At 46.8% G+C, this 26,303-nt stretch overlaps 1 long non-coding RNA gene and 1 other non-coding gene across 2 annotated transcripts in view; both read left to right on the plus strand.

Annotated features, from left to right (window-relative positions):
* Positions 1 to 6,924: 6,924 nt before the first annotated feature.
* On the plus strand, positions 6,925 to 7,031 carry LOC122901537. Its single transcript, XR_006383548.1, has one exon. It is a non-coding gene; the product is annotated as a U6 spliceosomal RNA (small nuclear RNA).
* A 7,258-nt stretch (positions 7,032 to 14,289) lies between these two features.
* The window catches only part of LOC122900025, a 45,760-nt gene continuing 33,746 nt past the window's right edge, over positions 14,290 to 26,303 (plus strand). Inside the window, exon 1 of the long non-coding RNA XR_006383161.1 lies at positions 14,290 to 14,507. This is a non-coding gene — a long non-coding RNA (uncharacterized LOC122900025). The remainder of the gene's footprint in view (positions 14,508 to 26,303) is intronic.

The following is a 26,303-nucleotide window of genomic DNA, read 5'->3' on the forward strand; positions in this document are numbered from 1 at the left end:
GTAGTTATGATGGCTTTTCTTGGAAACAGGGACACGGGTGCCGTGTTGCGTGTCTGTGTGTTGGTAGCTGGCGACTTGGTGAAGATGGGTCAACGTTCTCATGATCCGGACCTACCTAAGAACCTTCCCACATACAGAGGATGTCCTCAACCTACTGGACAACATCATTAGACTTGTTTTTTTCTGTGATACCATCGGGTTCCTTGTCCAGTGATTTGGCAGTAAGGGAGAAAGCTACTGATAATTTTAAAAAATGAAGTTAGGGAGGAGATTGTTTTCCCATTATTCTGTCAACCCATGTCTTGATTGATGAGCATGTTGTTGCTTGGTCAGACCAGTGGATGATGAATATTTACAATGAATATCCAAACACTTGAAAGTCTTAAAACACTGTATTAACATTCTCTAAATTAGGTTGTGTTAACAAACCACCTCCCAAATCTCAGTCTTCGAACAAAGAAGTTTATTTCTTGTGCATGCTACATTTCAGTCATGATTTTTTTCTTTTCTTTTCTTTCTTTCTTTTTTTTTTTAATAATGTTATGTTAGTCACCATATAGTACATCATTAGTTTTTGGTGTAGCATTTCATGATTCATTGCTTGCATATAATACCCAACGCTCCATGTAATACGTGCCCTCCTTAATGTCCATCACTGGGCTCATCCATCCCCCCAACCCCCTCCCCTCTAAAACCCTCTGTTTGTTTCTTGGAGTCTGCAGTCTCTCATGGTTTTGGCTCTGACTCTGATTCCGGCCCCCCCCTTCATTTTTCCCTTCCTTGTCCCAGTGTCCTCCGTGTTTTCTTTATGCTCCACAAGTGAGTGAAACCATATGATAATTGACTCTCACTGCTTGCCTTCTTTCACTCAGCATAATGTCCTCCAGTCCCGTCCATGTTGATGCAAAAGCTGGGTACTCATGTTTCCCGAGGCCTTAGCTCTTTCTCTGAAACTCAGGCTGAAGTGGTAGCCCCCTGTCTGAAATATTGTTGTCGTGTGTCCCAGAGGGGAGAGAGAGGTAACATCACTAGATAGCTCTAAAGTTTTGCACACTTCCACTCATATCTGATTGGCTAGAGTGAGTCCCATGACTTGACAAGGAAGAGTGGCAAATATTTCCACAAACACCTCAGCTCTCTGTCAGTTTCTTTATCTACAACAATGGAAATAGGTAAAATAGATTATGGTATATTTAAACCATGGAATATCATGAAGCTAATGAAAAAGTGAGAGAAATGCTTTTAAAAAGTTGAGTTGACCTGGGTCCCTGGGTGCCTTAGTTGCTCAGGTGTCTGCTTCAGGCTCCGGTCATGATCTCAGGGTTCTCCCTGCCGAGTAGAGAGTCTGCTTCTCCTGTTCCCTCTGTGCTCTCTCTCTGTCTCACTCTTGCTCTCTTTTTTTTTCTCTAACGAATAAATAAGTAAAATCTTAAAAAAAAAAAAAAAAGAAAAGAAAAGAAAAAGGTTGAGTTGACCTAAAGAAAAACCCATGATACTACATTACATGAAGAAAGCAAGCCAAGAGTAATGTGTAAAGCATTGTCACATTAAACAAACAAACAACCAAACAAACAACCCTACACCTGAGATATTTGTTTGCATGAGAATATAAGAAGAAGAGCTAACATTTAATGAGTGTCTACATCATAGGATCATCACTTTGCTAAGTGCTTTTTACATGCATTTGCTCATTTAATCCTTGGAAAATCCAAAGAAAGGAATAGAAAGTTCCCTATGAAATGATGACCATCAGCTACTTTCATTGGGGGTGGGATAAAGAGAATGCACTTATATTTAAAAGCGTATGATTTCTGTACATTTTTCCTGGTCGCAATAGGTGGATTAATTGGCTTTTGTCATGAAACAAATGACCACAAAATCAGAGTGCTATCTAAGGTTAAGTATTATTTTTCCTGCCTATGGGTCTGCAGGTTAGTTGAGGGGGCTTACACTTCCTAAGGTCCGGGTGGGTGGTCTCCTCTCCCCACTGCACAGGGCTCCCTGGTTGTTTTTGGAGTAGTGATGCCGGCTTCTCCTGGAACTGCTGATCTGAGTACCACACCACGTGTATTTGTGTGCACCCCGAAGAGTTAGGGTGGGGGACCCAAGGCAGGGCCGCTTGATGTGTCTCATTCTGGAACGCATCCTAGAGAGGCAGGTCCTACCAGGGACCTGTTCTTCTCATGGCAGAGGTTGGGGCAAATGGAAACATGGGAAGCTTTTTCAGACCGAGGCTTGAAACCAGTATACTCTCCTTTTTGCCCACTTTCTGTTAGCTGAAGCAAGCCACATGGCTAAGTCCAATATTAGTGAAGCTGGGAGGTCATGGAGGATATGGAAGGAGATAGTGAATGTGTGCTGTATAGTCCTCTATGACAATCCACATTCATTGCTTTGTTAGTTATAAAAACAATAAAGTGAGGAAAAGAGAATACTTAGCCAGGATGGTTTAAATTGTGTTCAATATATTACAAAGTTGCATTAAGCATTTCTTAAGAATACAAACTCCATATTTACAATTATAATGAGCTTAGTGATGGTCACATAGATGTTTAATTAATCAGGGTACTCATTGCCTAGAAGGGCAGGTAGGCGTTTATACCAGCTTGGCTTATACAGCCTGTGGTGTGATGTTCTAAGCATAATTCAGGGACTTTAATGGCCCTCTGTATGCATCTCTGCTAATTGTGTGGCCATCTGCAGTGCAAGGAGCTTAAATCATGAAATCATAGATTCTTAGAGCAGGAAGGGCTCTGGTGCCCATGGTAGGCAGGTGCCTTCTAACTTACATGGACAGCTGCTTTTGCCAATTATAGTTATTCTTGATTGGGTGTGTCTCACATTGCTGGAAAGTGGTTATGGAAATCAAAATTCCTTCATTTAGCCAGTGGGGACGGTGAACCTCCCAGCTGTCACTTACCTGAGTGACACATTAAATTAGTGGCTAAGATGGGATTGAAACCCAGGTGTCTAGAGGGGACCAGGGTCTTTTGCTTTTCTCTCTGTGTAACACAAACATCAAATGTGTGGATCATTTGGATTTTATTTATTTATTTATTTATTTGAGAGAGAGACAGTGAGAGAGAGCATGAGCAAGGAGAAGGTCAGAGAGCGAAGCAGACTCCCCATGGAGCTGGGAGCCTGATGTGGGACTCGATCCCGGGACTCCAGGATCACGCCCTGAGCCGAAGGCAGTCGTCCAACCAACTGCGCCACCCAGGCGTCCCGTGTGGATCATTTGGGAATATTCACTAGGCCCTGAAACTTCCATTACTCTCTTTAAAATATATATTGTCTTCTTTCTCTGTTGCTTCCTCTGTTTTGTGAGAACCCAAGCATTTCTTAGACCAACGACCTGAATCCTGCAAAGAAAACACCAGTTGGCACAGACACTGAAATAAAGAGTGCCACATTAAATTCCTGAAGACACTGGCCAGGGAATCATGCCTATTTTAATTTCCTTTCTAGTCAAGCTAATTTAGACAATATCTGCTGATCTAGCTCATGGGAATCAACCGCATAAAGAAAATATTTTATTAAGGGCTTTGTAAGGGCTAAGAGTTGTATTCCTCAATTTTCAGAGATTTACCCACAGCTTTTTCCATTTTGTTATGTCCACTTACAGGTCTAAAATTAATTTTCTTGATATTTTTCTTTAAAGAGATTTACTTTCTTAAAACCTAAGGATATTTTTGTAGGAGAAGATGTCTTACAATTTTAAGCTGATAACAAATATTACTTGCCAGAAACATTTAGACCGCTGTAAAAATAAATGCATGGTCATTAAAATAGATAGATTTGTCCTTGTACCTCTGAAAGTATTCTCCTACTCTACAGAAGGTAGGTGTTCTCCACTGATATAGTAGAAAAGTATGGGCTTTGGAATCAGGAAAACGTGGGTTCAAATCTCAATGCATTTCCTTTCCAGTATAATGATTTTGGGTAATTTCCTTAAATTGTTGAACATCAGTTTCTTGTCTATAAAATGAAATGACAACAGCTATCTCATAGTATGCGTGTGCGTGCATGTGTGTGTGTGTGTTCATGTTAAAAAAGCATGAAATGTCATTCCTGACTCATAGTAGGAATTCGAAAAAGTTTAGCTACCTTCTTTCCCTCATCCCCCCCCCCCCCCAATGGCATTTATGGACCCTGTTGTTGGATAAAGGAATGATCTGTGGGCAGAATTAAGTGTTCCGTGAATAATTTGCTGATCAGTGGCTTACCATATATCTAGAAAATGTGCTAAATATTGTGGGTATGGTGAAAACTGGGTAAATGGACTTGAAGACTTGGATTCCAGTAGTATTTCATCACCTTTGGATAAGTCACTAAACGTCTCTGAGCCTCAGTTCTCTCGTCTGAAGGTGATAATTGCCATTTCCCCATATTTCTTGGAACTTGGGTAAGGAATGGCATAGTAGCAGGTGGAAAAGCCATTGATGCACTGCTACAGGCATTTCTGCTATAATGTGACATGGAAGTCCCTGCAGAACTTGGTGTTCTGCAGAGTTGCACATTAAAAAAATAACAGAAATGAGATTGAGGCAGACCACTGAAAACCTGTGCAATATCGTAACTGTAACGCTAAGATAAAACTCTAAGCATCCTAATAGAAATAATAGAACTAGAAAGACCCGTTAAATTTTGATGAAATAAATACACACACACACACACACACACACACACGATAGCAAATATAGGACTCGACCTTAAAACTGGTGAAGCTTGCTTGATGGAAGGCATAAGGGAGAAATGAGGCTGCTGAGTTATGGGGGGGAGGGCAGGTGCTTGTAGACTGGTTGGGGGGCCCACCAAGCAATAAGCTCTTTTAAGAAAGGCAGTGTAGGCAGACAGCCCAGCGGGAGGATGGGGGTCAATGGGCACTATGCCCAGTCCCCCAGTTCTGTACGCCTCTGAGGTGATTGCATTTCCCTGAGTAGGACAGTTTCTGTTCCGATGCTGTTCCTCAGTGGAACAAAATGCTAACATCCTGAGAAAAATCAGTGTGAAAGAAGGAGGCTCTCATTCCTCTTGTGATCCATCTTAGCATGTCTTCAAGTCACACGTGTCACAATATTGTGTAATAGAGCAGGGCAGCCACATAGGCTGATGTGGAGAGTGAGGGGTTCAGTTCTCAACCACGAGCTTGCCCCTGTCCCGGGCTTCATGAGCTGAACAAGCAGAGACTCCCGGGGCAGAAGACTACTCAGTGCCTTCCCTCCGTTCCCCGTTTGGCTGGGCCACAACCCCTCCTCTCCTTGGTTCCAGGGTTCCTCTTCCTCACTAGTCTGTGTCTTCTAGAGAGAGAGGGCTCTGTCATAGTTACTGGTGTGCTCTGAGGGCCTCCACAGGGGCCCTGGAGGAGAATGCTTGCATTACAGCTGAACTCCCTTTGCTAGCAGGGAAGGGCCCTGGGCTCTCCTGAGAGCATTGGAAGCAATGGACCACCTTGAGATGAGGATGCAGGCACTCTGCCAGGACAGGGACACTGTCTCATTCAGCTCTATCTCCAGCATCTCTGTCGCTCCCAAGTGAGGCAGGGACTCCTCAGTGGGTCCCAGCCCTGCTTTACCAACAGGAGAGCATGAAGGGGCTAGTGGCATGTCTTCCTCCTCAGCCCTCCTTCTTCCCTCCCTTTCTAACCCCGCCCTCCCTTAATTTCATTCTTCTGACAAATACTGATTGAGGACCTATCCCATATCACACATTATACACGGTCCTGGGAATGAAGTGACGGGCAAGAAAAGACATGGAATCTGCCCTCATGTTGCTTCTATGTCACCTAGAGGTCAAGCCCTTAGCCTCTAGAGCCAGATTGTCTGGCTCTGATATCCGGTTCTGTCCTTGACGCACTATATGCATTTGGTCAAATTCCTGTCTCTGAATCTATCTCCTCATCTATAAAATAAGGATCACAAGGGAATCTGTTTCAGAGGGATGTTATGGATAGTAAATGATTCGATGACTACTGAACCCAGTAAGTGTCCTGTAAATGTCAACTGTAATCACTAGTATTATAGTGGCTATATAGAGTTAATAAATAAATTAATATGAAATCATAATAAGCAGCATGTGTTAGGAGTGGAAAAAAAGCCAGGTGGGAATTGCCTGTGATCTGGAACTATGTTTTCCTTGTGGTGTACCTAGCAGGATATTGGACGTTACCTGATGGGGAGTCGGGAGACAGTTGAGCTACTGACCTAGAAGATTTCCAAACACTTCTGGCTTTAAGGAAGTAAAATGGAAGATCTTCTTAAAGGGGATGATCCAAAAGGGCCTTTCTAAAGAGGGGCTAAAATATAAAGGATATAAATGTCGACCCTGGGAGAGGAGAGTGGTTTGGGAAGGGCATTCTGGGAAAAGGAAAAGGCAGGGAAGAGCCATCACCAGTGATCAGCAAATTGAGGACTTTTTCTATGGGCTCTGCACTAGGTCAATTCTGTTAAAAGATCTTCTCTTCTCCATGGGTCAGTTAAAGAGTCTACTGTGGTGGGGGGGAATCTCTGTTGTGGCTTTTAAGCACTGGACATGGGACATTGGAGAGTGGGGAGATGGGGCAGAGAGAGAGGGAGGGAAAGAGAACCCCAGTCAGATTCCCTGCTGAGTGGGGACCCCCCCCTCACTGAGTGGGGAACCCCCCCCCCACCCAGCATGGGCGGGGCTCAATCCCAGGTCCCTGAGATCACAATCTGAGCCAAAACCAAAGAGTCCGTTGCATAAATGACTAAGCCACCCAGGTGCCCCTGGTATTATCCATATCTTGAAGATTCTGGAACTCCGTGTCTTTTCAGGCTCTTACTATGGCTCCGTCTACACTGCTATGTCTGTTGGATAGTTACTGTATTTTCCAGACTACCCTTGAGCAAAATAAAGAAAGGAAATACAATGAACATGCATTTCCACATTCCAAATTCACGCCCAGGGCTCACCTCAGCAGCACATATACTTAAATTGGAACAGTACAGAGGAGATCAGCTTGGCCCTTGAACAAGGATGACGTGCAAATTTGTGAAGCATTCCATATAATAAGCAAACAAACAAACAACTTCACTCCCAATCCCTAAGTTTCAAACTTTATGTGTTATTAGCCACATACAGCTTGGGTAACCTGGGTCATGTCATCTCATTTGCCTGTTCATTCACGAATCCTCGTTCAGCAAATACCGATTGGGCAAGAAGTATGTGCTAGCATGACAGGTTAGATGGGTCACTTGGGGCTTCGGCTTCTCCACCAATTGCATGAAGGCCTGGGCCAGGTCACTGACTCTCCACTGCAGTGTTGACTCCCAACCTCCATTTTATTAAACAAATTAGAGTGGATTCAAGGTTATCCCTTTAATAGCTTCAGCTTACACCCTGGGATACTGAAAAGCTGTCTCTAGTGGGAGAGAAAACAGTGGAGTGACAGCTAGCAGCTGGAAATGTTTTTTATTATTATTAGCCCATAAATTGTTTTCTCTGCCTAGGCTGTTAAGGCTATGTGAGTCTTACCTATCCAAGACACCATGGGAAGGGTTGAGAACTGCTGGACTTGGTGTTCTCTGAGGCCCTTCCTGGTTTTGACATTCTCTGAGTCCTATGATTATTTCTGTTTTTCCTTTGCTCTTTCATTTTTTTAAAAAAGATTTTATTTATTTATTCGACAGAAAGAGATAACAAGTAGGCAGAGAGACAGGCAGAAAGAGTGGGGGTGGGGGAAGCGGGCTCCCTGTTGAGCAGGGCTCCATCTCAGGACCCTGGGGTCATGACCTGAGCTGAAGGCAGAGGCTTTAACCCACTGAGCCACCCAGGTGCCCCAACTTTGCTCTTTCATTTAACACCAATTCACATGCATGTTTCTAAGAATCCATGTGGCTCTCAGGGATTATGCTTCAGTTTTGCTTGTAGTTTCCCTATAGATTCCTCCCTCTTGATTTACTCTGTTTACAGACCTTTTCAGAACCTTCATTTCAATGAATCCTGAGTGTGTGTGTGTGTGTCCCCACACTCAAAGTCTTTATCTCTGGTAGCAGTAGGCACTTAGTAACTGTTGGACAAATTAGTGAATTCTTTTTCTTTTTTAAAATATTTTATTTATTTATTTGACAGAGAGAGATCACAAGTAGGCCGAGAGGCAGACAAAGAGAAGGGGGGAAGCAGGCTCCCTGCTGAGCAGGAGCCTGGTTGCGGGACTCAATCCCAGGACCCTGAGATCATGACCTGAGCCAAAGGCAGAGCCACCCAGGCATCCCAAATTAGCGAATTCTTTTTTTTTTTTTTTTCAAATTAGCGAATTCTTAATGATGATCAAGAACCTTACCATATGCTTACCTATACATAACCACCTTTGGATTTTTTAACTTCTTTTTTAAGGGTATTAATTCTGAAGATGGAATGGCTAGATACAAAGATATAAGCAGGGTTTGTGCTTTTATTACCAACTGCCAGATTGCCATGGTGCTTTTGTTTTATGTAAGTGGTGGTATTGCTGATAATGCTAGTGGTAATTCTTTATAACATTATCTTAAATGTTCAAATCAAGGGATACCTTCTCTCCCTTTTTATTCTAGGTATCAATATGCTTTGCATTCCAAACTCCAATAGTTTCCCTAAAGCCAGTCAGAGCAGTGCTGCCTGCTCTGACTTTGGCCAGAGAACTATGGGGCTGCTCCAGCACTAGGTATGAGCAATGTTTATGGCCACCCTTTGCCACTTCGGTACCAGCCCAGTTTGGAGATTTCCATGGTGATGATGGTGATGGTAGAAGTAACTGTAAGAACCGTGTGAAGATATTATTAGCCGCATATTATAGATGAGGAGACGAAGACTCAGAGAGGGGACACAGCTTGCCTTCAGACACATGGCTAGGAACTAGCAAAGACAGGATTTACTTCTGGTTCCATGTGACTCCAAGCCTGTCTCTTTCCTCTAAACCGTACTACACCACTCCCCAAGTGGACGCTCAAGGTCAGGAGCCCCATGGGACCAGCAGGTCTGTCAAGTTCTGCAGGACCGAGCTGTTTATCGTTGCAGAGGACACTCATCACTGTGCTAATTACATTAATTGCTGCCCACTCTGGGGCTAGGTGGGTGGCTTAACACTACCTAGCAACATGGTAATGATGCCTGGGCCTGCCTTTCTGTGTGAAAACATCTGCCTGCCTCCCCCCATCCGCCTCATTTAAACTTCTTCCCATGGTGGCCAGAGATAGTAATTGTAGGTTCTATGGGTTGGAAGTTAGTGACTCTCCACCTTGTAGGGGAAAGGTCAGGACTCCGAACTTTGCCCTCTATCAACGTCAGCTGTGTGCTTGACACTTGATCTAAGGGATCTTTATAATTCTCGTGATGGCTCAGAAGTAGGTATTATATTATTGCTGTTTTGTTTATAGGGGAACCCATTCACCTCTTTGGGATCACATAGGCAGGAAGGGCTGGAAACCAGCTTAGAACTCAGGACCGTTGGAGGACAAAGTGAGTTTCCACTCATTTTCCCTAAACCACAGCACCCCTTGACAGGAGTCTTTTGCCTCCTGATGCTCCAAACTGAATTACCAGAGTAGTTGAGTCTGCATTTCCGGAGAAGAAGCAGGACACTGGGAATTGGTGTTTTCAGGAGTCCTCTACTGCCGAGGGATGAATATTTGACATTTCAACCTTTCTGCTACCACCCCTTCCCTGAGCTTCTCAAGGAAATGGTAACAGAGCGTTCCAGTTGACTTTTTAAGAAGTAATCTGAAGACTATATCCGTGTACTTCCTGGGAATGGACAAGATGGCTTTGGCAGCTCATCATAATTGGGCAAATGACTTAACTTCCCCAGAGACCCAGATAACAGAGGTTAATTTAGGAAGTAATTGACTTTGGAATGTTGTGTATGCATGCACTGTATGGGTGTGTCCATATCCGTATATGTACGTATACATGTCAATAAATGTGTGTGCGCATGCGCGCGTGTGCACACCTATGTGCATTCTTCAAGAAGTCTTGCAGTACTGGTCTGCTTAGATAACTTGGTGCTTTTCTTGCCTACTGCCTATCTGTAAATGAAGTTTAAAAATATATTTTACTAAAGTTCAAAACAATGGTGTTATGTAATAACACAGAGCTGTGGGTAAGATATGAAGAGGTAGAGCAGCACTGAATCTTGGCTCTGCCACCTACCAGCTGTTGTGACTTGGGCAAGTCACTGAACCTCTCTGGGCATCCATTTTCTCATTCCTAAAAATAGAGACAGTAACAGTTCTGACCTCATGGGGCTGTTGTAAGTCAGGGACATTTTTGAGGGCAGGGACTATGTTGATAATCTTCTCTGCACCCAGCCAGATTGAGGTTTAGAAAGAATAGGCTTTGGACTTAGACAGTCTCTCGACTCGGATTCCAGAGTCGAGATTGACTGTGTGACGTTGGAGAAATTACTTAACTTCTCTGGGCTTCAGATTCCTCCCGTGAATAGAGGCTCCAACCTCAGACCATTACTGGAACTTTTCAAGCACATTCTACCTTTGGGTCTTTCATACTTGCAGTTCCCTCCCCCTCCAAGGATCTGCAGACTTCACTCTCCCCTCCTCAGGCCTCTGCCCACCGGTCACTTTATCAGGAAGGCCCTCCTTCATGACCTTCATGACATGGCACCCCCAGTCTCTCCCAATCCCCCATTTGACTGTCCTTCTCACTTCTCAGTGAAATAGTATGTATTTATGTATTTAATTTTATTGTCTCTCTCCTCCTGCCCCCAGTAGAATGTTAAGCTTTATAGGAATAGATTTTGTTTTGATCCCCCCCTTTTTTCTTTCTTTTTTTTTTAATTGAATGATGCTGACATACAATGTTATATTAGTGTCAGGTGTAGAACCTAGCAAATCCACAGGTACACATATCATGACATGTTCACCAGGAGACATGTCCTTGTTGTCACCGTAAAATGTTATTACCATATGATCTCTTTCTGCTGTGTCCCCAGAGCCCGACATATAGTCGGCACTCCATAAATAGTTCCTGTGTGCCTGGAAGTGTGTGGCCTCTCTCCGAAATGCCCGGGAAGAGCCCGCTTTGATGCTCCAAGTGACTCCAGGTCTGGATGGCTCACTGACCAGCATGTATGTTACCCAGACCAAGGCAATGAGCAGCAAGGAGGAGGGTCAGGGACCCACTCCCTTCACGCATGCGCCCCTGGGACCAGTGTTGTTGCGTGTGTGGCAGTGATGTGCCCCCGCTCATACTCGTCCTTCCTGCCGTGGTCTCAGGGCTGTCTGGAATTCCCATGGCAGCTTTACAGTATGATTAATTCTGCTCATACAGATGCATACCGATCATAGATAAGGATCACTCAAGGTTTACATCTGACACCACCACAACACATGGAAAGTTAGAAGCAGGATACCTAATTGTTCCCAGCCTGGGAAAGCAAAAACACAAAGTTGGCTAGCTGAACCCCTTTCCTCCACTGGCCTCTCCCTCCCCTTCCTTCTCCCTGTCCTAATTCTGTTCCTGTCACAAAGTGTGGTAGCTTAGTGAGGTGAGGGACAGCCCTGGGAGCCCAGGGCTCGAGACCCAACACCCGCAGTGGGAGCTCTGTGAGACCTCAAGTGGGTTGCCCCACCTCCCGAGCCTCAGTTCCCTCTTCTCGAAGATGGGCCTGGAGAACATACTCAAGAATATGTCTTGGGGGGCACCTGGGTGGCTTAGTTGGTTGGGCAAGTGCCTTCGGCTCAGGTCATGGTCCTGGAGTCCTGGGATTGAGTCCTGCATTGGGCTCCCTGTTCGGCAGAGGGTCTGCTTCTCCCTCTGACCTCTCCCCTTTCATGCTCTCTTTCATTCTCTCTCTCTCTCGCAAATAAATAAGTAATTAAAAAAAAAAAAGATTATGTCTTGAGCAGAAGACTACCAAATGTGACACGTAGAGCATAGAGTGGCTACCTCACAGGCAGCATGCTAGTGCCTTCCATGCTGACTGACTTACCTGGCTATGGGATTGGGATTACCTTGCATTGGCTTCAGTCAACTTTTAGAATAGGCAACCCAGGCCTTCGGGACTCAGTACCTCATAAGGCTTTCATGGAGGCCCGACTGTTTGTATGGCGAGGTTTCTGAAGAGCCTGGGGAAGGGGGGACTGGGACATCACAGCCAGGAGAGACACAGTTGCTGCTAATATGGGTTTCCTAGGGCCGTTGGAACAAATGCCACAAGCTTGGTGGCTTCAAACAATAGAAATTTATGTTTACACAGTTCTAGAGGCCCAGAACCCTGTGCTCCCATGGAAGGCTCCAAGGGAGAAGCCATTCTTTGTCACCCCCAGCTTATGGTAGCATCGCTCCAACCCCTGCCTCCCCCTTCACATGGCTGACTTAGGGCCCACTCTAAACCCAAAATGATCTCATCCTGAGATCCGTAATGATGTCTGCAAAGACTCTATTTCCAAATAGGGTCACATTTCCAAGTACAGAGGGTTAGATATATCTTTTTGGAGGACATAATTCAACCTAACCCACTACAGCATCCCCACTCCCCACCTACCCCTGCCCCAGAATTTCGGATTCGGCAAAGGGACAGAGTGTACAGCTGAAAAAGCAGGGCTTCCAGTCAAGAGGGAGGCAAGCACTACTGGAAGGTGGGCAGGGAGTTGATTCATTCGTCCTTTGATCCGGAAACACTTGCTGGGCCTCTGTTGAGCTTGCTGCTGGGAATTAGGGAGTACAGGCCCTGCCTTCAAGGAGTTCACAGACGGGTAGCGGCAGACAGAGAAACAGGCGTTTCCAGCTCAGAACGGCAGGGCTGTGCAGGTGGTAGGCCCTGGTGCTGGGAGGCTGAGCAGGTCTGGGTCCCAACTCTGGAGGAGGGGTGGTCAGAGAAGACTCCTGGAGGCAGGACCGCCTCACCTGAGGCTGGAGGGATGAGGCCGTAGCAGCCAAGCTGCTGAAGGAGGGAAGAGCGCTGGGAAGAGAGGAAGAGAGGAAGGAGAGCCTGGCCTCTGTGGGTTCTGCACAAAGTGGGGCGTGGTGGGCTGGAGAGGTAGGCAAGGGGTCCAATTGTATAGGGGGCTTTTACAAATAAAAAGTAGAAAAAGCCTTTGGTGAAAAGTGATGTCCCACTGGATTTTAAAATTGTATTTGTCATGTCGTATCTTTTTAAAAGAACCAGATCACATACACAGGAAAGTGCATGAATCCTGATTGTAAGTTGGTGAATCAGTGAGTACTTCACGTGTACCCCACCGAGGTTGCTTGGGTGTATGGATGGTCAGTGGTGGGGGCTGGATAGAGGAGAATCTGAGCTGGACCCAGGACTCATAATTCCTTTTTGGTCCTATAGATAAATGACCCCGATTACAGCGAGAACCTGGGATCTAGAGAAGGCAGACTCAGGTTTGAGCCCCATATCTGGTATTTCCTTGCTGTGTGATCTCGAGCAAATGACTTTGCTTCTTTTATTCTCAGTCTTACCATCCACAGAATGGGCCAAGAGGATCTGCCTCCCCAAGACGTTGTGAAGGCTGAAATGAGACAAAGCTGGGGAAAGCATTATGCAAAATAGTTGCCAATAGGATTCTCAAGTTCTAACCTGTCTCAGGTCTGGACTGCTTCACTTGACCTTCTTCCTTTTCCACCTGACAGTTTTTCCAATTAAAAAAAGAGGAGAGGAGGGAGAAAATTTGTTTTTGCAGTGCTTTTTTTTGTTGTTGTTGTTAGTTTGTTTGGTTCTCATTCCCAGATAATCTGCCCGGGATCTGGATCCAGGTCCATACCCAGAGGGTCACTCTTATGCCCTTCCTTGTCCCTGCCCTCCCACTCACTGCTGGTCCTCCCACCCAACCAGGCCCCGGTGAGGCAGAGGAAGGAGGGAGAGAGTTGGGGAAGAGGTTTGAGGCTGAAGATGAATTTGATTCTTTTCCAGCTTTCTCGGAGGACCCGCCATCCCCAGGCTGCACTGGGCAATGGGGAGCGTCGGTGGTGGGTGGAGGGAGCCGTAGGTGGGAAACACGGCATTCCCACTCAGATGGTGGGCTGGCTCATTTACTGAGGCAAAACAAAAAGAGGTCCAGAGCAGAGCAAAGCCAGCTAGGGTCTAAGTCTTCCCACTCAGAGGCAAAAGCCCCAAAGGAGTTGAGTAACAGAGGAGGCCACTTTATTGGGTAAAACACTATAAAGAAGGTAAGCTCAGCAGGGGACTCCCGTCCCCTGTCAGATTCTTAGCGTTTCTGCAATAACTCTCTTGAATGTTCTAGAGCATTCTTTGACAGACATTGTCTCCTAGGATCCTCACCACAAGACCCATCACTAAGTATCGCAATACTTTTCAGACTGACACTTCCAGTGACTTGCCCCGGATCACACTGTCAAAAGGAAGGAAACAGCTCTGGGCCCACCCGGATCCAGCTGCGAAGTTCCGGCTCTCTCCACGCAGCCCTGCCGTCTGGTTGAAGGTCCGTGGACAGGAGCCACACGTATTATCGGGCTGCCTCACATTGCGTGCATTTTTTGTATGTGTACGCACATGTCAGCCAGCGCGTTGCTGTGCCTGCTGGGTGAGTCGTAATGATTGCATTTTGAGTAGCTAAGTGCGTTTTTGCTGGCAAGGCCCCATGCAAGGAGAACAGGAAGGGAAGCATACAAGCCCTCTGTGTGGGAAGCCAGTCACATGGGTGAGGGCTGGTCCTTGAACAAATGACTGGGAAATGGCTCTGTTTAGTCCTGGTGGAACTTTACTTCACTGGGGGCCCTTGGGTTTTTCCATGACTATTCTATTTCCAAAGCACAATTCAATCCCTATTCTTAAAAAAAAAAAAAAAAAAAAAAAGGAACTAATATTTGTTTAGCACCCACTCTGTGCCGGTCATGGTGCTGGGTGCCTTACAACAATGACCTCGCTTAATGCCCACAAACCCTGCGGAGGAGGCACCATGAGCATCTCTGCTCAGCCCCCAAGACAGATGTAGGAAGGTGGCACCATTTGTTCGAGATCCTTCTGCTGCTGTGGAGCAGAGCCGGGGCTCCTGCCCAGTGCTGGCCGAACGGCAGGCCATTCAAGTCATTGGTAAGATACTTTATTTTTCAATTCATGTTGTGAATTCCCTCTAATTCAGGACCCAGGATGCCGTGAATGGACTCTGCCCCTGCTCTTTTAGAAAAAGAAAGGCTTTATCTCTTCATTCCTGAGTAACTGCAGTGTTTTGTCCCAGAGATAAAAATCTTCACTTCAGGTCCCTTGAGTGTGATGTTAGGAGGGTAGTGCATGGCTGTTCTCACTTATTTGGCTTTTTTTCTCTTGGTGTTTTTCCCAAGGCATCTGGCCTCCTTTGGAGACTTTTCTCTGTTGTAACGATAGTTCTTCACTGCTGGGGTGCCACCAGCCATGACAGTGAAGGCTGGACCAGAGGTGTGGATGAGCCTATCACCAGCAAGGCCTGCTGTGCTCAGAGTCCAGAAGGACCTCTGAGATTGGACATGGACTCTAACTGTCTCCCAAAGACCCCGAGTCCCCACTTACAGTGTCACCGTAGCAAGGAGAAGTCCTCAGCGCCGTTTGAGACCATCTGGCCTCTGAGACAAGCATTTGGGCCACTAGCCCTTTGAAGAGGTGGCAGTTTTGCATACCTGAATGGTCTTAGTTTTTGCACTGGGCAGGCAGATTGACCAAACCTTCCGGAAGTGGAGGGAATAATAAAGATGAAGGTCTTTGCAACTTTAGGGCCTGTTCTTTCCAAATCTCTCTTTCTTTTTTTTTTTTTTTTTTTTTAAAGATTTTATTTATTTATTTGACAGAGAGAAATCACAAGTAGATGGAGAGGCAGGCAGAGAGAGAGAGAGGGAAGCAGGCTCCCCACTGAGCAGAGAGCCCAATGCGGGACTCGATCCCAGGACCCTGAGATCATGACCCGAGCCGAAGGCAGCGGCTTAACCCACTGAGCCACCCAGGCGCCCCCTTTCCAAATCTCTTTTAAGGCTCATGAAAGCAGAGAGCAACGGGCAGAGATACTGGGGGAGAATGAGCTCTTGGCATGGCTGTGGTGGAGGAAGCCCCAGACTATGGCTGTGTGACCTTGGGTATCCTCCACTTCACCTCTGAGCCCCAGTGTTTTCTTGTGGTGTTTGGCAGTGGTACTGCTCTTTCTTCCTTTCTCCTGTCCCCAGATGGTGGCTGTGACGATTAAATGGGACTAGGTTTATGACATTTGAGCAGGGTCCCAACACAGAGAAGGGACTGGGCAAAAGTCAGGAAGCTCGGGTTGTACTTTAGATTCTTCCCAGAACTCTGAATCTCCTTTCTCTGGGTCTCCCCTTCTGTAAAATGAGGGGATTCAAGTAGGTAATTTTTTCCTTTAGGGTCTCTTTTGACTCAACATGCTCTAATCCTATCTCTAAGTGGAGCACTAGAAGAAAATTTTAAGAGATGAATGGATTTTTTGGTATTTAGCTACTTAGCTGTTCAACAAATACTTACTAAGGGCTTACCATGTGTCAGGTGATGGAGGTAGCACTTGCCTCATGGACCTTCTAGTCTAGAACAGATTTTCAGGGCAGCCCCTCCTCTCAGAGAGTTGAAAAAGTGCCAGGGCTCCATGGGGAGCGCTGTTCACTAAAAGAGACACATTGAGCAAATAAATTAATGCAGACACTTTAAGGAAGCTCTTGGAGTGACCCTAGAGTTGGAGAACAGTTCCTAGGAGTCAGGAAAGTTTGTGGGAGCTCTGGCCAAGGGTGTGTATAATTGCAAAAGAGTTTGTTAATTGAGACATCTGAGAATGTGAGGATCTGCCCCTACCTGCCTGGTTCTCAAGGGGGTCATTTACTGGAACAAGGAACAATGACCGCTTCCCATGCCTTGTCTTTTCCCCAGAGGTAGAGCCAGGGAAGATGCTGGAACCCAAAGGGAGAAGAGAAGGGTGACCAGAGAAAAATGCCAGCCTTAGTATGATACTTGGGCCAAGCCCAGAGGACCATGAATAGTTACAGAGTCTCATCTGTATCCCATCAAGAGAGAAAAGGGCCCAGTTGGAGCACAAGGGCCACTTGAGAGTTGGTCTCAGGGTCATGGTCAGGAGGCTGCCTGGGGAGGTGGAAAGAACTTGGACTTTAGAGTTGGAGACTGACTTGGATTTGAAGGCATGGAACCTTGAGCAAAGCACTGAACCTCTCTGAAACAGCTTTTTAACCTGTCAAATACTTCACAATGTTGACTTCTGGAAGATGTTATGAGGTATAACATATCTTAGGCACCTGGGACTACCTATAGATTTGATGATTAGTGTTTATAATTATCACATCACATATTAACAGGACCTGGGTCTTGTTTCTGTGCAATATTGAAAACCAGTGGTAGAAGCAACTTTGATGAGAAATCTTAGAAGCAGTTTGTATTATCTTCTTCTTCTTTTTTTTTTTTTTAAGACTTATCTATTTATTTGGGGAGAGCTCACCAGAGGACACGCAGGAGTGGTGGAGGGAGGAGGTGGGGGAGATGGAAAGGGAAAGAGAATCTCCATCAAACTCTATGCTGAGCCTAGAGCCCAACTCGGGACTCGATCTCAAGACCCTGAGGTCATGACCTGAGCTGAAACTAAGAGATGCTTAATTGACTGAGCCACCCTGGTGCCCCTGTATTATCATTAATATAAGTGAAATGGTGACTGAACACTGAGTGAATTGGCAGGGATTTATCTCTAGCTTAACTCACCCCTTAACCAGCTATCTGACCTTAGATAGTCATTTTTGCCCTCTTTGAGACTTGGCTTTCTCCTCTGTTAAATGGGAATAATTTTCATGCTCAACCTTTTCTCATCCATCCATTCAACATTTACTGAGTGTATTTAATGAGCCACACCATGTTTGGTGCTGAGGACGCCGGAACAAAGCATCGTCCCTGTCCCTAAGTAGCTCACCATCTAGCGGCACAGGCCATTAAGCAAGCACTTACAATACAGTAGAGACAGGCCTAGCCCTGTCTGGATGGACAAGAAGGCTTCTTGGAAGAGGTGCCATCTAAAGCTGAGAGCTGAAGGATGAATCTTTTTTAATCAAGGAAAAAATAGGAAAGGAAAGCGAGGATCTAGGAAGAATATTCCAGGAAGCAGGAATTGCATGTGTGGAGGTTAGAAGATAAATGGGCACAGCAGATGCGATAACGTGGCTGGCTGAGCATGCCTTTCTGCAGTGTGGACTTTGTGTAAAGGCAGTGGGTGACCCCTGAGATATCTGAAGCGGGGGAGTTGGAGTAACATCACCGCATTTGCATTTTTAGAAGGAACACTCAGGGTTATAGGTACATATGTCAAGTTATATTATAGAGAGCAGTGGGGGCAAGTTGATTCTTACCTCCTCCTCTTCCTAATCCCCTTCCTCCCCCTCTCCCTCCCCACAGGAAGTGAAATAACCCGCAGGAGCATGCCCGGTATGGTGTCTGGCACATAGTAGGTGTCCAGTTAGCATTTATCATTCCCCTTTTTAAAGTAGTCCTTGAAAGAGAAATCCCCTGGCAAGGAGTGCCTTTTGGGGTAAAAGTGCTGTGGGTGGGGCTCTTTGTATTTCTGGCTGCTGTTCCAAGATAGCTGACAGGATTTAGGTCAAAGGAAGTTCCCCAGACAGTTCCGTTTCAGCCAGTCATCTGGGGTTTCAGGGCGGGCAGGTGGAGGTCAAAATATCTCCCCGAATTCCATGAGGAGCCCATTCATCCCCCAGGGTCCTGGTCTTGAAAACTTACCAGGCATGGGCAATACTGCTGATTTGTTCAAGCTAGCTTCCTCATCTGTAAAATGGGTATGAACTTACCTGTGCTGTAGGGCGTCATCAGGCGATCAGAAGAAACATGTGAACCACAACGAAGTAATACAATAGATTCCACTCACTGATGCCTACCTTGGGCCAGGCCTTGTTCTTATGAAGCCAGTATTATCACTAACCCTGTTTTACAGATGAAGAAATTGAAATTCAGAGAAATTATGCAAATCACCTAGGACAAAGTAAGTGGCTACAGCCAGAGCTCTAGAGTTTTAACCCCTACACCACGACAACCATGATGTGCTGTCCCTTGAAAACTACCAGCTGCTCCCTGAGCTCTTAGCATGATTCAGGTAATCCAGAAATGCATGCAAAAAGGTGGAAGAAGGAAGGAAAAGGGTAGTGTCTGCAATCTGAGAAAGTCTCTTCTAATGCCTCCCACCTCTCCCTCCCAGCCAGTTTAGGGTTTTCTCCCAGAAGCACTCTGAGAAATGGTTCCCTGCCCCAGATGAAAGTGACCTGTTCCTTGTCTGATGCCTCACTAGTCTGGGACAGGGTGAAGGCAGGAACCGGGTCTGGGTCATGGTGGTATCCCCAGGGCCTAGTACAGTGCCTAGTACTAGAAAAATATCTGTGAGTCAATTCCTTCTGTCACTTGACTGGCTTTTCTGCTCAAGCCTTCCTCTTTGCCAAGAGGTCTAAAGCAAAGGAACTGAAGCTTCAGGGGAAGTTCTTGGAGATATTGGGCATTTGCTGATGGAGGGCCACGAAGAGGAGAGTGAGCCAGCCTTAGGCCAAGCCCCAAAACCAGCCTCTCACACTCCCCCTTGGCTGGATGGACCTAGAGGGCTAGGGCTGCCTTGGACATCCTGCCCACTTTCTCCATCGGATTTGACTCTGGAGGGCCATGCACAAGGCCAAGATGTCACACCAGGAACCCCAAGGGCTTGCTCAGTGGACCTGGGTGTGCAAGCCTCAGTACCTGCTGGGTGGCTTGAGCTGCACCCCGCCCCTCCGCCACCCCTCCCCCCCCCTCCGGCCCCCCGTGGTTGGTCGACAAATCGCATGAGAACCAGAACAATCTTCAGGCACGTTGAGCAACCAGCTTCCATTCTTCGCCCCCGGCAGGAGAGCTGGGCCAGGGAAAGTGAAGAAAGCTGTTCTGAGCCTCCGCAGGGTGGGCGTGGGCGGGGCCCTGTCGGGAAAGGGGCGGCTGGACCAGTTTCAATTGCTCCCGGACCGGATGCAGCGTGGTAACTCGGGCGGTAACTCGGGCGGAGACCGGAGAAATGCGCGCCCTGGGCGCACCTGTGTGTCTTCCAGCCAGGACATTGGCTCTGGCAATGAAACGACTAGGGGCTCTAGGTCAGCGGTCACCGGGAGTGCAACTTCCGGCTGCTAAATCAGGCGATCGGGTGGGGCAGCGGCGAATCAGCTGACAGGTACAACTGGAGGAGGCTTTGGACACCCAGTTTGCCTGGGAAAGAAAACCAGGGAAGGGGCGGCTCCCCGAAACAGCCGGGTGATCGCGCTGCTCTCCTGACGTTGCAGCCCCGCATTTTGTGCTTTACCCTGGGGCCTCCCCCGCAGCACGTTTGGGTGGGAAGAGCCTGGGACAGAGTTGTGCTTGAATCCCAGCTGTTCCCTCTACAGGCTTTTTGTGTTCTTAGGCAAGTGACCGCTTTTCTGAGCCAGTTTCCCCAGATGAAAAATAGGAGGACCTTCCTCAAAGCGTGGTGTGAGAGGTCGACAAAATAACACAGGAACAGTGCCTAGCACGTCGTTGGTGCTCATAAAGCCGGGGGGGGGGGCGGGGATGGTGGCGGCCTCCGCCTCCTTGGCTTAGGGTCTAGATCCTACTGCCTGTTCAACCCGAAGTCGTGCCACACAGGAGACTCGAGGACAGTGCGGTCTGGGAGGCAGGAGGCCTGGCCTGGCAGTAACTCGCGAATCATTCGAGCCTCAGTAGGCCAGACTATCAAATGGGACGGGGCCTGTGGGCTGATTCCGAAGGCCGCCAGTGGGTCCTGTTTCTGTGATCCCTTTCAACGCATTCTTTCATTCCCGTGTTGATTTATTCAGATTCCTATCAGGAGAAGGCCTCCCCCGGCGCTGGTGCCAGCCCGCCAGCGTTTCGTCCATACATGGCCAGCCTCCACCGGCTGCTTTCCGTGTAAATAAAGCCACGGCCTTCCGCCTGCAGGTCGCCGCGGGTCCCGCGGGCAGAGTGGGCGGGCGGGGAGGCGGCACCGGTGCCACCCGCAGCCCTGGAAGCCTGGGAGCCTGGGAGCCGGCGCGCCCAGCACTGGGGCTGGGCGGGTCGCTCGCGGGGCAGCCAGGAGGAGCCCACGAGGGCAGAAGTCCAGGCTTAGATCCTCAGAACCCGGACCCCTTAGCATCCCCATCCCTTGACCACCAGGCAAGCCCTTGACAAATAACCAAACCTGCCAGGAGTATTCTCCCCATTTTAAAGACGCGAGAATGAGGCTCAGGAGGTTTAATTGGCTTGATGAGGGTCCACAGGCAAAAAAAAAAAAGGCAGAACAAGAAATTCTAACGAACATATCTGGTTGCAAAACGCAGTCTTTCCCCACCCCACCTGTCATCAGTGAGCTCATAAAAGGTCTTAACGGTAAAGAAAAACAATAAAAAATAACCACAACGAATCAGATTAACAGCGGGAGTTGAAAGGGCCTTCCAGAGCTTCCTTGAAGATTTCAAACAGGGGGCCGGGAACCACAGGATAAACCAAAGATTATTTTTCCTGGGTGGCAATTTTACTCCTTTTCAAATTAAAAAGTATAGATTCGTAGTAAAACAAGTAATGGTGGAAAAGAATCTAAAACCCTAATATATCATTTTCGCTGAAAAGAAGGGACTTCAAAGAAATTCAGGCTGTTTCCAAACCCTTCACCTTTCGATCTTTGGGGCAGAAGCACTGTTGACACCATTTACACAGATGGGTAAACTGAGGCTGGAACCTAGCCGCAAGGGGAGCAGAAGCAGGAGGGGTGGGGGGTGGGGGCGGGAGAACAGCGATTTCCGGACTCCCTGCCCTGGGGTGCTTTCTGCTGGAGGGAGGGGAGCCCTGTTTGCAAATAGGTTTCATCAGGACAATTACTGCTGCGCTTTGTCACTCAGCCAGCCAGGTGGGGGCTATTCTGCGTAATCCGCAGGCTACCGGAGAGCTGCTGGGGCTAAAAGCGAAAGGGACACACCGGCGACCGGCTGGGAGGGCGGGTGGGCAGCCCAGCCCCGCCGACGGAGGCGGGGCCACCGCCCGGTCCAGCAGTGGGAACGCACGGGATGCTTCGTGCCTTAGCTCCTGTCCACGTCCCTTGGAGGGGAGAGGGGACGTGCGCAGGACTCCAGCGCCAGGACAGTGCCCTGCGAAAGGCGGATTAGAACTATCCCCTGCTCAGGAGCCGCCGCCCCGACCCCTAGTCCCTGCAGGGGTTAGGAAGACATGCCAGCGCTTGCCCCAGGCACCTGGGACCAGAGGCCCTCTCCTTGTGTTGGGACGGACAGTGTGTCAGGCCTGGGCTGATATTTGCCCACCCGGCCTTGAGAAAATGACTTGAGCTCTCACTCTCAGTTTCTGCGTAGGTAAAATGGGGGTAAGCAACCCTTATGTCATGTAATTGCTATGAGAAGAAAATGCCTTCCTATCTGTGAAGGCCTAGAATATTAAAAAAACAAACAAACAAACAAACAAAACCACAATTAAATGGTATGTTTTCCCCTTAATGTTAGGCGGGCCTGGGTAGGAATTTAAGTTGGGTTAATTAGGAACTAGCTGACCTGGCAGGTGTACTTTCTTCAGTTACCCCACCTGGAAAAGGGAGCTTTATTACACTTTACATCACAGGGTGGGGGTGAGGACAGATGAGCTCCCCAGTATCTGGCAAGTCCACAAGTGTTTATGCGTGCAACTTTTATTGTTTGCCAGCAATGTCTTAAGCACTTTGCACTTATTAGCTTATTTAATGCTACAATTACAGTATGAGGGAGGTATCACTGTTCTCCCATTTCACAAGTAGGAAACCAAGGCACAGAGAGGTTGAGTTACTTACTGAAGGTCACACAGCTACTGAGTAGGGTTTGCATCCACAAAATCTGGCTCCACCCTCCATGTTCCTGACTCCTACTGGATGTACCACACATTATGCTAGACCATGGGGGTGCATCCAGGAAGAACAACAGCAGTCACTTCCTTAACAAAGGTCAGGGAGTCCTTTCTGAGATTACTAGCCTTCGTTAGGTATGCTTAAGCCCCAAACGCATTTCATTATATTTTATGTATGTACACATGTATACATATGTACACATGTATACATACATATGTATGTATGTATCATGTGCTCCTGGTACACAGGAAGTACTCAACATTGTTTCCTTCTTCCCCTCTGTTTGGGGTTCTAGCTACAACTACTTCCATGAAATGTGGACATTAGGTATTTTAGGTGATAGTCCTTGGTGTCCGTAGGTGCTTCCCACACCTGAGTTCCTCCTTATCTGCATTTAGTGATCTTCCAATTAAACAGACTGAAACAGCCACCCTTAAGGTTCAGACCTTTTAATAATAATTGCTTCTGCCTCTGAGAATTACTGTCTGCAGTGTGGGGTTCCCAGAACTGAGGGTGAATTTACTATATTTATCACTTAATCATTTCCCAGCTAGCTTATGACTACAACACCTTTGGTCAGAGCTGCAGAATTCTCCCTCTCCTCCCCTCCCTCTGTGGGGTCCCTGTGCTAGCTCTTGCTGTAAATGGCTAAAGCCATTAAATAGAGAATGTAGATCTTCCTACAAGGAGGCGAGTATAAGCTGTCGTTACATTAATCGCTTAAATGTTATGATCACTTCAAGCTTGGCTTTTGCATTTGAAGCCTTGAGTTAAATATGGAAAGTGGGGAGGGGGGGACATGATGGTTAGAAATAAGAGCGTGCAGTGGGTAGGTTTCCAGAGTAATAAAAAACAGCTTTAAATTTTAGAAAGGTTTTAAGCCTGCTTTGATTCCAGGCAGCGTACCCTAAGTTCCCATCATTCATCATGGAAGCATTCTAAAGGGTCAAAAACACCTTTAGACAATTCAGGGAACTCGATTGATGACATAGTATTCAATCTTGAGTTTCTCCTTGTAAGTGAGATGGCCTTTGGGGAGCGTTCAGAGCGTAGTAGGCACTCAAGGGGCCTCTGTTTAAATTGAAGACTGGGCTGCAGTTAAAGACTTTACCCTCAGCTGATGTGGGGCACCTACTATGTGCCAGTTGCTTGGAATTCAGTGGTTTCAAATAAACCTCCCAATAAGCCTGTGGGGAAAAATATGCTGTGGAAGAAGTTGACACTTTACCAAGTTCGTTCACTTGCCTATCTCACCAGAGAATAAGGGGAAGAGTCTCGGTTGGAATTTGGGTCTGACTCCAAGTTCAGTGTCTGAGTCATGGCACCTCTCTGCTTTTTCCTGTGTGCCTAGTTGTCGGTCATCTTAGGACTGGAGGCTAGAGGCAGAGGGGTCTTTAAGATCAGCCCCGCCAGGGTTTCTCTGCCTCTTTTATAACCCAGATCACCCTCAATAAACAACATGCTCACATCCTTTTAATGAGAATTTCAGATTCAAAATAAATTAAGTATAATGATTCAAAACAAATCAAAGCAAAAGGACAAAGTTTTCAGCATTTTGTTTTTAGGCAAAATTAGCTTCCTTGGAGCTTCTGGTTCTAGCTCCTCACCTCTGTCTCCAGTGCAGAGCTGCTGATCTGACCCCCACCCCCAGCTCATTTACTTCCGGGAACCTGAGCCCAGAGAGGAGTGACTCGCTCATGACACAGCCAGCACTTGAACTCAGGTCTGTCTGACTCCAAGTGCCATGTCTTTTGTCTAAACACCCTGCTTACCACCTCTCAGTTGGGTCTGTCACGGTCCACACTTCCAGTCAACTTTGTCCTCTATAGGTCCCAAATGTGTCATCCCTCCTGGATTTTGCTCAGACTGTTCCTCTGCCTGAAAGCCCTCACTCCCCATTCTCTCCCATTTGGTGGGTGAGCTCCCATCATTAGGATTCAGCTGAAAGGCAGCTCCCTCAGGGAAGTCTTTTGGACCCCTCCTATAACCAGACAAATGTAATTGACTCCTTTTCCCTGCCTGCCTATGTAGAAGTATCTCCTGGTATTAGTTAACACTTAAATGTTGTTCGCAAGCCTCTCTCTCTCTGGCTGTGTCACTCTCTCTTACCATTTTTGGCCTCCTTGGGCATCCACCACCACTACTATCAAAATTATGGTGGTTGGGGTTGAACCACATCTTTATATTCTTTCAGCAGACTGCCTGGCATACAGCAAGCATTTAGTAAATGTATATGAACTAAATATACACACACATACACACAGGTCACTGTCAGGTTATTTTACTGTAATAGTCTTAAGACTTCACCCATGGTATAAGCTCTTATGGACAACTGTCCCCTGTTGAAGCAATAGGGAGCCACTGCAGGTTCTTGAGGTAGAGAATAGAGACTTCTTCATGGGATTGAAGCTGTAGATGTCCCAGATTCCAGACCTTTCCTTTTGTAATCTAACCTTTTAGATCTAACAAGATCTAAAAATCTTGTTTTTAAACAAGAGGCTGGGGAGAAAAAAGTGTGTTTGTTTTTCATTAATTCTTTGTTTATTCCAAAAATGTTGGTTCCTATCCCCCAAGTGCTAGTTGGACATCATGGATATAGCAATGAGCAAGGTAGACAAAAGATCTCCTCTCAGGACATTTACATTTTCCTGTGGGAGAAAGACAATAAATAAGTAATCAATAAATATATCAGTTCAACTGGTAATAAATATTATGAAGAAAAACCAAGACCATAACAGTTGGGTGGAGTGGGGGATGGGCAGATGATTTTTTTTTTTAGGTGGTGAGGTCAAGAAAGGCTCTTTGAAGAAGCAGCATTTCATAGAAGCCAGAATGTCATGAGGGAGGGAGCCAGGTAGAGATTTGTGGGAAGTTCATTTCAGGCAGAGCGGGTAGCAAGTGAAAATGCCCTGAGGCAGAAACAACTGGGCACATTGAGGAACAAAACCATGGCTGAAGTGACAGCAGGGACAGTGTCTGGGGGTAGGTCTTGGGTTGTTTTCAGTGGCAGCTGCTGGGGTCAGGTGATAATTTGGTAGGTGGGATACGATGAGCCATGGCAGCTTGTTTTGAGTTCAGCTCCCCTGTGGGTGAGTGAACGAGTGAATGAATGGAACGTGGTTGATCAGCCAGGAAACTAGACTGCATACCTTGGTCATATCTTGATTGACAGCTTTTGGTCGGCAACAAATGGAGGTCTATGGAGCGAAATATAAGAACAATTTGATTTTTAAAATGAGTTTCAGTGATCAAAAAACAACGAAGAATGATTTTCAGTGTCAAATAGGTGACATTTTAGTGTTTATTCTTTATAAAGGAATCTGTCTAATCCATCCCACAGTTGTTTTAACTGAAATCTAAGTTACTTTCACTGGAAGTTTGAGGATGACACTGAGATGCCACCTGCAGGGGGAGGGAGGTTCAGCTAACTCTCCTGGGGAGGGGAGGGTCTCTGGAGTGTGGGTTACATCCCAGAGTCAT

Source organism: Neovison vison, chromosome 2 (assembly GCF_020171115.1).
Source record: "Neovison vison isolate M4711 chromosome 2, ASM_NN_V1, whole genome shotgun sequence".
Classification (NCBI taxonomy): domain Eukaryota; kingdom Metazoa; phylum Chordata; class Mammalia; order Carnivora; family Mustelidae; genus Neogale; species Neogale vison.